The 13,343-nt window shown below is 36.3% G+C and overlaps 1 protein-coding gene across 2 annotated transcripts in view; it reads left to right on the forward strand.

Moving 5' to 3' along the window:
- The first annotated feature begins 798 nt into the window (after positions 1–798).
- FHIP1A (FHF complex subunit HOOK interacting protein 1A) overlaps positions 799–13,343 on the forward strand; it is a 477,992-nt gene continuing 465,447 nt past the window's right edge. For both annotated transcript variants that reach the window (XM_053703737.1, XM_053703738.1), the window contains exon 1: positions 799–1,172. The gene's annotated coding sequence lies outside the window, so the exon portion shown is untranslated. The remainder of the gene's footprint in view (positions 1,173–13,343) is intronic.

A 13,343-nucleotide genomic window follows, 5' to 3' on the forward strand; every position in this document is an offset into this window, starting at 1 on the left:
CACTCCATCATGAAACAGTTATATACAGATATAAGAATATTTAGTAATGATTGCATCACCTGTTTTATAGGGGTTTTTATATTTCATTTTACTATTTTTTTGTTCTAACAAAAGAACATATAATTTATGTCATTTGACTGGGTATACTAATCCTAAATTATGCATTTTAGGATGCAAGTTTAAAACAGCTACACAATTAATACTTTTTTCCCTTTTTTCACACAAATCCTATAACTCAGAGATTATGTCTGCCTAATCCTGAGATACACAGTTTAATTTCCTGTGTTTTGTTTAAGCCAGTAAATGCTTTTCCTCAGTGCATATTAAAATTGTGTTTTGATTTGTATCACAAAGTTATATTACCTGCCATCTTTTCGAAAAGTTAACACTTTACCATAATGTATAACTGATACATGGATCCTAACAAAAAGTGAAGAGAACAATGAAAATAAATTTTCTAACACTGAGCAGAGTATGAGGAATGCTGACTATCTGTAAAGCATCACTATAGCTGTGGTTCTTTGCAATAACTCGAGAAACAGCTTATCCAGGCTTACTAGGCCCATTGCCAGATCACACACAAGTAAGGTATTTCACTATGCAGTTTAATATTCTGCCGTCTTGTCTTTCACAGACAGCACTACAAGTTACTTTGCATACAAGGAGTGGCAGTGCACACACACCTCAGTCTGCAGAGGGGTGGTGTGTTGCTCTACATACACCTGAGTCAGACCTGTAGGTATTGCCCCTCCTCCCAGTGTTCCAACCTCCTCCCAGTCCTCCCCCCTATCTGGCCTTCATAGCTCCTATGTTAGAAACAAATTCCCAGCCAGTTTTACTAATCCTCTGTCTCTACTCCCCACCCATACTTGCAATCTGCTGTCAAATATTTGAGGTTTTTAAAGGGTGAGCATAAACCTGCTTGCAGCTTACCAGTTAAATCTGCTGTTCTCTTGACAATCCTTCTGCCTCTGCGAGGATAATGTCATAAGACAGTGTTTCTCGTCCCAAGGGGTTTGGTTTACCTGTCAGGCTTACCTTTATGTACAACCAAGGAGACCGGTACACCTGTCATTTTATATCTACAGACACCCTGTGCGTAGGAAAACTTCACTTTATCATCTTGGATATTTCAGGATTAAAGTACGCTTGTTGCAGTCTCATGTTTACAGGTATGGTGCATTTAGTCATTGCTAGTTATAAATATCTAAGTATGCATAATTCATTACAAATAGCAGTGTGTTTATTTCAATGGATCACACTGTAAATTGTTTAAAATAAAGTTTAATGAAATACAATTAGTAATTAGTAAATGGTATTTATATTGGTATTTAAAGCATGAAGCTTTATTCAATATCCAGAGCTTGTGAAAATGTAATGTCATATATCATGATGACACAGGCAACTACTAACAAGGTGATCCAAGTCTGTACATCCTACTGGTAGAAGGATATTGTAGAACTATAGCATTTGTTTAATGGCATTACAAGCAACACGCAATTTGTTTATTTGTTCATCATGCTTATGGTATCTGAATCTTAGTTTTTTTCAGCTTCTTTCTGTTTGTGCAGATGTTGGACTTATAAAATATACAAAACCATTTTAAGGTCCCCTAGGTCCTGTGCAAATCATACATTTGTAGGACCTGCTGATTTTACAAAATAACTAATATATTGTAATAATCACATATTTGCCAATAGGATATGATTTGCACAAATAGTTATGTTTTAGGGTTTATGCCATGTGAAATAAGATGTTTCTGTGTTTACTAGTTGAGTAAATTGGACCAAACTAATTCCTCTAAATGGGCTCTACATAGCTTCAACCCTTTATGTTTTTTGTTGGATCCAGTTTTAGGAGCTAAGGACTGCTGTCCCTGAGGACCATCTAAACACTAAAAATAATTCAATACCACTGTCCATGTATTTCCCAGCTATGTCCAGGACTGCCCTGTCTCTGTTCTTGGATTGCTTTGTCCACCCTAAGTAGCCTAGATTCAGGTTGGCATGTTTTCTAGGAGTGTAGCTCATATGTGAGTGTTACATAGCTAATTCTCAGGAGTATGAGTGTCACTCCCAACTATTCTCTAAGTGTTTGAAAAAAGTAGAAAAGTAAATTTTTTATACCAAAGCTAGCCATCATCATCCTGTGTTTTTATTTCAGTTGTAAACTATATGCCCAAACTATTTAAAGGGACATTAAACACTAAGGGCCAGATTACAAGTGGAGCGCTAAATATCGTTTTCATGAAAGTGATATTTGCGCTCCACTGAGTAATACCAGCGCACACTGAAGTGCGCTGGTATTACAAGTTGACAGCAATGCAAACGTGAGCTTGCATTCACATTGCTGGGAAGCATTGCGCTCACAAAAGTGCGCTTCCATAGGCTCCAATGGGAGCCTCGTTCTCATGCCGTGAGACTCAGCATGAGAGCTAGTGCAGTGAAGGAGGGGGTAAGTCATGCAACGATGGGCAGCAAATTGTAAATATATATGTATATGGTTATATACATATATATTTATGTGTTAATGTGTGTATATACACAGTGTTCTGCAATTCAATTTCTAACAGGAACTGAAAAGCTCAAAATTTCAGACTATAATTCCAAGAAAAGTATATTGCAGAGTTTATATATATATATATATATATATATATATATATATATATATATATATATATATATATATATATATATATATATATATATATATAAATAAATATAATATATACACACATACATGATTTATTATTTTATATTACCAACTCAAAGTGTTTAATGCCTCTTTTTATACAGTTGTTAAATGGATGTATTGGTTGTTACATCTATGATATAAACTAGCCCTTGTTATTTCCTCATATGTAGTGCTCTTCTTATGTACATACATTTTTTTATTTTTTTTACATATTTATGCATTTCTTCTCAGTAGCTTTTTAGCACTAATGTGTATAGATTCAAGGTTTGCCATGTTTATATAAGATTTTACTTATACTTACAGGCCCAGTATATTAGCAGACTAACCTGTAAAATCGATATATACAAATGATGGACACTTAAAGACAGACAGAAGTGCAAAAAGAAAATGCTGTTGCCTTACAGTATTTTATTAATTAAGTTCTTGTATCCTTTATTTTAACCCTTGCAGAAGAGTAGTTAAAGTCAGCTCCACGCAGCTGGGGAGCCAAGGACAAGAGGCATATGTTCGTAGCCACCAATCACCAGCTAGCTTCCAGTAGTGCATTGGTGCTACTGAGCCTACTTAACTTTGAAAGTTCCATGCACGACAGCTACATTTTAAAGGCCATAACATACATGTAAATTACACTGCTCATGCAATAGTCTCTGTTACTGGCAGCCAAGGAATGTAAGAAACAAAGCACTGCCTTATGTGTTGCTGGCGGTCATGGGGATGTTAAAAAGATGCTCTGTTTGTGCTACGTGTAGAGACCAGGTTAATATTTTTGCTCTGTGTGTGCTACTGGCAGTCAAAGAAGGGTCAAATAACTGCTGCATGTTTCATTGGCAGTCAAAGGGTTAAAATTGTGTGTTACAGCAGCCAAGGTGATAAAATCACTGCTCAGCTGTGAGAACTATGCATGGGGGGTCAAGAGTGGGGCTGGAGGTACAGTTTTCTGGAGGAGCCATTATGTGCCCAGTCACCTAGCTTGTGCAGTATTTTCCTGGGGGGACAGCTGGCAAACCTACACATTATAATTTCCATGGATGATTGCCCAACATTTGTACACTAAGGGCCCAAGTAAAATGTTTCCACTCAAAAGCTAATGAGCACATTTAAGAAAAACTAGTATAATAACATATGTATACTGGAGTTAACCAACAAGTGAGCAGTGCTTTATCTATAGACATAACATTGTTCTAACTTGAAAGTACCTTTGCCTGAAACTAATTGTCAATGATGCTCAGATCCAGAAAGGCAAAAAGAATCCCCCAGTTTTTGTCTAATACGCCTCTATTAATTCACATTTTCTGTTTACAAGGGATTATTATTAATAGAAGTACAAATTCCTGACGCATACATGGCTTTTCATTGACCTTAAGCTGGACAGGTGCATGTAGATGAAGTAGAAAAACTGTTTTCGGTTGGGTAGATAAAGAGGGGGCGTGTCTTCTGTTTTTACTTTGTAGCCTATCAGGCAGGAGGAACACAAAACTTAGAGTAAGATAAATAAAATATAAGATCAATTTGTGTAATTGACATTAAAGCTTTTTATACAGTACTTTTTTTTTTTTTTTTTACATGAAATAAATGTTTGGTTGTCTATGGATTCAAGGAGTTTCCTATTGAAGTGGGTATAGTGCCAGGTCAACAGGAAATATATTGACATTTTAAAACATTTGAAAACTGTTGCACGTAATAGCTAAAGTACTTGTGATTGGCTGTACTGCCTGTACCGGAATGGAAAAAAAATAGCATGGGGTATGGGCAGCAAATGAGTTAATCACATTAGAGGCCAAGAGGCAGGGTAAAAAAAAGATAAATATTTATTGTGAATTGAGCAGTCAAGAAGAAACAGGAGATATCCAAACATTGCACTGCGCAGTTTAAAGTAAATGATGAAATTAACGAACCTCTAGCTCGTCAAGCAAAATCAATTCTTTTTAAGAACTGATATTACTATAGAGAATACATTTATTTTCATTACATGTAGCCTAAAATTTCTGTTTTGTTCTTAAACTAAGAAAAGTTAAGCCTAAAATTAACTTTACCACCATATGAGCTCATCCAAGAACTGGATACACACTTCTAAAAGTTATCATTGATTTTATTTTTTAGGACTTTCTGGTATTAAGTCTATAATTCATATTTATGATTATATTATCTGAACTTTTCATACATCTGGATTTTGTATTCTTGCAGTTGGGAACTTCTTGTCTTTCACACACAGAAATGTTCCCACTTGGCTGACAAATTTCCTGCAGTTCAGTCAATTCTTGCTTATTGTATTCAGGATGTATAACTCAGTGGCTGTCAGTTTCAAAGTAAAAAACTCACAAATGATCAAAGTGAACAAATTGCTGTGGTGTCTTTTCTAAGTTAATTGTACAGCAGGTAATTTGTAGACTAAATGCTAAAGCTCAGACTTAACTGTTTTTTTTAATACTCGATAAAAGTTTTAAATGTGTATGTAACATTTGCAGATGTTGGGATAAATACAGTTTTTTGTTTTATTTTTTTTAAAACGTGTTTACCTTCACAGTAAATTTTAAACCAAAAAGTAGAACTAAGAATTTGTACCATAGTTTTTGTGGCCCCAGGCAAAAAAAGTGGAGCTAAAAATATAAGCTTTGGTGTAGCCACAACTCAAAAGTTTCCTCTAAAGGAGAGAACTGCAGGCAGATGGTACGCTGCAACCATACTTAAATCTGGCCCTATGTTACTGGTGGACATTAGGAAATGTATTATTGTCTGTGAGTTTAATAGTCATTTGTGTTTAAGGCTCTTAAAATATTGGTTTGTGGTTCTCATGTGTTAGGAAATAGGCCATCACTGTTTGAACCAAGCTCATCAAAATATCTAGGTGGCATCATATTATTCTTGGTTTGTAATGGACATCCAATACAGAGATGGGAATGTTTAGTCGATAACAAGCCTTTATCTTGTCCTGGCATGCCTCTGCTGGTATGATTCAGTATTACAGTCAGTTGCTCATAGGAAATTAAGTATACATTATGTGGATGAAATGGGAGTGCCACTTTAATTCAAATAATTTACTTCAAAGCAAATACAAGCTCAACTTTTGTCATGTGAATTTTGATTGTAATGTTTGCCGTTATATTAAATTCTACTTGATATATTCCTAATGGTAATTTTTCTAGTAAACATTTCTGCTTTCTGCAGCATATTGGTCACCTTAGTTTCCCCACCTATTCTTCAACAGGAAATATTCAAACCAAACCCTTATCCAAGAGCTTAGCTATTAAAAATGTTTGGGTAAATAATTGAAATTAAAGGGACATTAATATGCACCCTTTCTTCTCATGTTCAGAGCCTGTTTTAAGGTAAAATGATCACTGCACAATTACACCTTTAGGTTGGTAGGAGACTTTTTACAGTCTATAGTTCAGAGCCATAATACAGACCTCCAGGGCTTTTACAGTAGTGATCTTATTCACTGCAAATGGCCAGTACACTTTAGCACTTGTGTCTAGATATTTTTTTCTCAGCATGAACTGGTGCTCCTGAGCTTTAAGGGGACATTCTTATACTCATTTGAGGGGCAATACTGATGTCTATTGGGCTAACCTGTTTCATATTTCAGCCTGTAATCAGCCATGATTGAAACCTGTTGTTGTGTATGTCCCAGTGACTTCAGTGACTGTAATCTTAATAATGTCACTATACATGCCCTTCATTCTGTTGTTTAATAAACAGGTTATACTGGTAAATGTGTTGCAGTGCTTTAAGGGGTAGATATACAGTAAGTGAAAGAATAGACAGGCATTTAAATGATCTATTTGGGGTTCATACATAGGTATCATGTCCTGTGTGGATATGTTGATTTGTAATACTTATCCTACTAAAGAATGGCTTAGTTGATATTTTATTACCTTGCTAAAATGGGTTCCTTTGCCCCCTTCATGCAAATGAATTTTTTTATGTTGTTGTGCCTCAGATGACGTGTTAGGCAAATGTGTTAGATGTTTTTAATATATTTCAATCATAGTATTGAAATGCCATATGAAATGTTAATTTAGAACTTGTAATCATACAACATTTCTGTTGCTATAGAACAGGGGTCAATAAATCTGTTTAAAATTTAGGAGCCAGAAATACTTTTAGGAGTCAGACAGTGGTATTTGAGTAACCCAAAAATTTAGGAGCCTGGGTAAAATTCTTGGAGCTAGTAGCTCCCTAAGTTTGTCGAGCCCTGTTATAGAATAACAAGTCCAAACATATTTAAAGCACACTCCAATACATGATGCTCCAAATATAAACATTAAAATGTTAATTTAGTGCCTGTGTGCCATTTAGAAGCAGCATATTAATATTCAATAAAAACGATATTTCCTGTTTTCAGGTATTTGAGCGGAAAGGGCTCCAAATTATATATATATATACATATAAACACATAAATACACATGTATACACCTATATACATATGTGTATATATAATACATACACATATTTAGACGTGTGTGTGTGTGTATGTATGTAGGTATATATATATATATATATATACACTATAGCCCTTTCCATTCAAACTTGACATATACCATATACCTTTGAACTCTTATAACTTTTTAAATTAATATTTCTATAAATATATTTTATTAGATAGTGTGTATTTGAGTCTAACACTTTATTTTAAAGTATTTATGTTGTGTTTGGTGCAACTTTTTATTTAACCCTAACTCTTTACGTCAGGACTTCAGTCGCATTTACTTTCAGCCTGCAATATGAGAGCAAATTTGAGGGGCGGGATATTGCAATGTCACACCCAGGCTAACGATAGTGTGCCACTTGTAATCTAGTCTCATGTGTTCATTAAATAATTGAGATAACTCTATGTAGCCTAAGTATAACATAGCAGTTTACTATTTGGGAAATAATAATGCTCAGGTGCACATATTTTATGCACTTGCAGAGTTTGGCAATCTTGAACCACCCACCCCCCTTAACCTTTTGGTCATACAAGTGATTGTACATTTACTTGGGGATTAAATGGTACAGATATGGACAGTTGAAAACATATTTGTACATTACCCCTAAATGTAGATATTAATTCATTCAGGGGTCAAGTCATACAAAAAAAGCCTTGGAACTCACCAAGACTTCCACCCCCCTTCACAATTAATAATTATGTTTTATATACATACACACACACACTGTATTTATATGTATATAATCTATACACGTTGGTTAATGAAAGCAAATTAAAATCAGTAAAGGGTTGAATGGTTGCCTTTGGGCCGGTGACTCTTCATCTGTCACAGAGCCTCACCCACTTGAGGTGCAATAGGCCTATTTCTACTGAGGGGAGCTAAATAAACTCAGAGCAAGCCACACAGAAATGTAAGCACCATGTGTTCCACACAGTGCAGGGTTATCACACAGCTGGATCACTGACAGGCTTGAATTTAGTGTATTGCAGTAAGTGTTACTGCCCTTTACTAGAGCATCTCACTATCCCTCTAAACAGACTGTGCTCCATCTCCTCCCACCAGCAGCAGCAGTGTTTACTGAAGTGTTTCTGTTCTCTGCCCATAGGGACTTAGTTCCTCCTGCAAAAATAGTGCAGGAACTCCGTTCCCATGCGTTCCCGCTCAACTTGACCCCTGAATTCATTAAGGTGTAACTTGAGGGTACAACCACAACAGTTGTACCGTGTTCACAAACGGACCCCAACTATACCTTTTTTCTGACAGTGTAAGTATGAACTAATTAATCTAAGTATATTATAAACTTTACTATGCCTTGCCCAGTGTGCTTAGAGGAATGTGGCTGCACCTCACTGACGAGGCCCATAGGAGGCCGAAACGATCGTCTGGGGTTGTCATGTTCCTTGTTCAGAGGAGAATTGCCTGGTATTTCGGGGCTGGACTGACCTTACTTGGCAGGATCAGACTGATATACTTCAGGAAAGTTTTCTTCTGTGAAAAGCACACTGGTCTAAAAGAGGCTGCTTCCGGGTGGTAAATCGCCATAGAACAAGCCACTGAGCTGTTGTTCGTTCCTGGTAGAGCGCTTCTCTCTTTGTATGCAAATTATTATGACCCTGGGGAAGTCTCCCTATGGGTGATGGGGGAAACCAGACGTGGGCTCCTTGCCCAGTGTGCTTAGAGGAATGTGGCTGCACCTCACTGACGAGGCCCATAGGAGGCCGAAACGTCATGTTCCTTGTTCAGAGGAGAATTGCCTGGTATTTCGGGGCTGGACTGACCTTACTTGGCAGGATCAGACTGATATACTTCAGGAAAGTTTTCTTCTGTGAAAAGCACACTGGTCTAAAAGAGGCTGCTTCCGGGTGGTAAATCGCCATAGAACAAGCCACTGAGCTGTTGTTCGTTCCTGGTAGAGCGCTTCTCTCTTTGTATGCAAATTATTATGACCCTGGGGAAGTCTCCCTATGGGTGATGGGGGAAACCAGACGTGGACTCCTTGCCCAGTGTGCTTAGAGGAATGTGGCTGCACCTCACTGACGAGGCCCATAGGAGGCCGAAACGATCGTCTGGGGTTGTCATGTTCCTTGTTCAGAGGAGAATTGCCTGGTATTTCGGGGCTGGACTGACCTTACTTGGCAGGATCAGACTGATATACTTCAGGAAAGTTTTCTTCTGTGAAAAGCACACTGGTCTAAAAGAGGCTGCTTCCGGGTGGTAAATCGCCATAGAACAAGCCACTGAGCTGTTGTTCGTTCCTGGTAGAGCGCTTCTCTCTTTGTATGCAAATTATGTATATAAACTTTACTATGCACCCTCATAGATGGATTTTTCAAATAAAGACCTTGATAGATGTGTGCAGGGAGCAGTAACAGGTATCAGAATTGGAGCGTCACCTTTGTACTTTATAACCCAGAAACTGCTTCTCATGTTTCATACAGAAAATTTGGAAATGCCTTGTAGGATGAGTCGCATTATATGTCTAACTTCTATGAAGGTTTTAACCTCTTTGCTCCTTTAGTCACATATAGATTATATTGAAGATGGATGATAGAAGATTATAATTCAATATAAAAATTAAAAGTAATCAAATTTCTCTTCAGAAATGAAAAATCCTGTCGTCAGGTTTGCATGCTATTGAACATTCTGTCTGGCAAACAAATGTAATAAATATGGCAAGCTGCTTAGTTGTAGGAACAAACTGAATGAGCCATGAGAGTGAAGAGCATGGGTCACAAAACTGAGCATTGCTGTACCCCGACCAAGAGAGTTAAAGGACCACTCAGTGCTCTAGAATTACATAATTAACAAGTACATAAGAAAAAGACAATGCAATAGCACTTACTCTGAATTTCAAATAAGCAGTAGATTTTTTTCTGACAATCCCCCCCCCCCATTTTCCGGACCCATGTATCATGTGATAGACATCAGCCAATCACAGACTAGTATACGTATACCCTGTGAACTTGTGCACATGCTCAGTAGGATCCCCAGAAAGTGTGAATATAAAAAGACTGAGCAAAATTTGATAATGGAAGTAAATTGGAAAGTGTCTTAAAACTGCATGGTTTTCTGAATCATAAATGTTTATTTTGACTAGAGTTTCCCTTTAATGAGGAGGAAGTAGTGTCAGATATGCAGATGTATTATAATGCAATTGCTTAATTCAGAGTTTAATAAAATGTAGAACCAAGGCCACAAATGTAGGAGACAAAAGAGTTTTTGGAATATGTGTCATAAAAAAAATCAATCAGTTAGTATACAAAAATAAAACAATACTAAAAAAAATCACAAAATGGAAGTGTTAGTTACTATTATTGGCCAAGAGAACAATAAAGACACCTCCGTTGCTTGGAAACTAATGTCTTACTGGCCTTAAATAATGCATGCTTGTTGCGCTTGTGATTACATGTTGTCTCCCTAAATACATGCAATACACTGTGACGACTTCATTTGTAGAAACCTCTGGATACAGATAATGGGCAGCACTCTTAAAACAAACTGGGCACATTTCCCATAGCCTGGGTAGCCATTTCAGAGTAAAAAAGGAGCAATCCCCTGACCCAGGGAACTAAGCACATGTTTATCTGTAATATTTACATAGTGAGTCACATTTTCAAGACAAACAGCCCTCTGTACATGTTACCTGCTATGTTTAATATATACAGAAGTCTGTAAAGCTTGCAGGTTCTTCTGTGTTTATTTGTACAAATACCGCAACTTTGCACCCTTGTCAAGTTGTCTATATCTAATGGTGAGGATGGATACTAAAAATAATAAAATAATAAAAATAAAACTATAGTATGTAAATATTCACTGATGGATGAGATGACAGAATCTTTATATGTACATTAATACAATAAATTGTGTCATTTTTAACTACTGATTTTAGATAAATTTGTTTTAACCTCTTCAAAGGGGTTAAATTTATAGGTAAAGGCCCACTCTGCTGCAAGGTGCTACAGTTCCATGTAGCTGCCAGTCACAGGCCGTGCTTTGCTCGGAAGCTGCATTGCTTCTTGCTCCTGTGTGGAATTTTACCTATGGGTTTAACCCATTTCAGAGGTTTAATACACAGCATAAAGTGGGTTGCAGTTACCGTGCTATGTGCATATAACTGGAATATAGGGCTCATGCAGAGAGAGCGAGAAAGAATAAGAGAGAAAGCAGTTTTTAGGAGTTAAAGTGAGCGGGTGTGGGATGTTAGAAAAAAACAGCACTGTAAAGTGCCTTTACAGTGTGGTGTATGGAGACTGTGGTATCCCTTTAAATATATACTGTATGTATAAACACATATAAATATATATGCTCATGAGCACAAAGCTTCCCTACAATTGCATTACGCTCAACTTGTAATATAAGCGCCCATTTGCGTGCGCTGGTATTACTGAGTGGAGCGCAAACATTGCTCTCATGTAATCGATATTTTGCGCTCCACTCGTAATCTGTCCCTAAGTAAATAAGCATGATCTACAAGATCAAAAGCTTTTCTTGGTCTATAGAAATTAGACCAAAATTAAAACCAAAAATCTCTGAAGCAGATACAAATTTTTTTTTTACATTGTAGCCAGCTTGTTTGGTGTTAAGGTATGACGCATTGCAAACTTGAAGCAGTAGATGCTGGCAGGTCAATTTTAATGTAGCTGTAATTTGAAAACTGACAGACTATGAATTCCTTATGTCAGTTGTATGTTAATATTTCCAATAATTAATTGACTGAAAAAAATCAAATATGTTTATACTAAATATCTACGTTTCTTTAGTATAATGAATTTGTTTTTCATTATGATCAGCCATATTTTATAGCAGATTATGTATGTGTGTACTGCAAAAAATTGAATGTTTGTTAAAAGCTATTCTCATGCAATGTCTTGGTCTTTAAAGGGACACTCAGGTTTGATTAAATTTTCATGATTCAGATACAGCATGTAATTTTAAACAACTTTCCAATTTACTTCCATTAAAAAAATGTGCACAGTCTTTTATATTTGCACTTTTTTGAGTCACCAGCTCCTACTGAGCATGTGCAAGAACTCAGACTATACGTATATGCATTTGTGATTGGTTGATTGCTATCACATGGTACAGGGGGAGTGGAAATATACATAATTTTGAAATGTGTTAGAAAAGAATCTACTACTTATTTGAAATTCAGAGTAAATGCTATTGTATTGTCTTGTTATCTTGTATTTGTTGATTATGCAAATCTACTGTGTTTACTGGTCCTTTAAGTATGCATTGTTTATGTCAGCTTGTTTAATCCAGTGTAGCAATTTCCTTTTAAATTGATATGGGGTGTACTGAAAGCATTCTGACAGTGATTAATAATGTTTGTAACATAGCCTGAGATAACGATAAGACACTGCCTTGCAAATACAAATATATTAATATAGATCTGTAGCATATATATTTCTGCATAATCTTTTTAGATTTCTTATCAATGGGCTGCTGTTTTTAAAATACACCAATGTTTTAACAAAAACCTAGTGTGGGATAGGTGAGTTTAATAGCTTAATTACTGTTTACACTCCAACAGAAGCAACCAGTTCCTGGGATTACCTGTTCATGGAACAGACGCTATTCACACTGTGCTTTGGCATTGTCTGACCCTGTTTATCAAAGTAATTAAAAAGCTAATCTCCTTCGATAAAGTGGGAGCTGTCAAAATGAATATAAACTTTTCAGAATGTTAACTTAAATGATTTGTACCTATGGCTAGTTCCAGTAATCCAAAATCACACAAAATGTGCATATGTTGCTCAGTATACTTTGGTGGGAAATAAGACAGCTTCTTGAGATATTAGTAAGGTAAACATTTACATAAAATAATAAGGTTAGATGGGCATTATAGGAAAGAAATTCTGTCAAGTATAAGAAAGACGAGCAGCAATTTTATTAATTGTATAAAAAAGTTTAAAAACTGTTCTTAATGTTATATTAAAACTAATGAGAAATGTAAGTACATAATCCTCAATGGCTGATATGAGGCCAGATTACGAGTGGAGTGGTATTTATCTCTCCCACTCGAGTGCTAACTCTGCTAGAAGTAAGCTTTCTGCACACCTTTGAAGTCAATGGAGGAAAAAAAGTGGAAGAAAAAGCCTAACATCCTACTCGTGCGCAAAACTCGATTGCATATTCTCAAGTGAACTAACCCAACATGAAAATATGAATATTTCGCATTCCAATGTTCTTCACATAGCAGAATATGTTCTTACAGGG

This window comes from Bombina bombina, chromosome 2 (genome assembly GCF_027579735.1).
Source record: "Bombina bombina isolate aBomBom1 chromosome 2, aBomBom1.pri, whole genome shotgun sequence".
Classification (NCBI taxonomy): domain Eukaryota; kingdom Metazoa; phylum Chordata; class Amphibia; order Anura; family Bombinatoridae; genus Bombina; species Bombina bombina.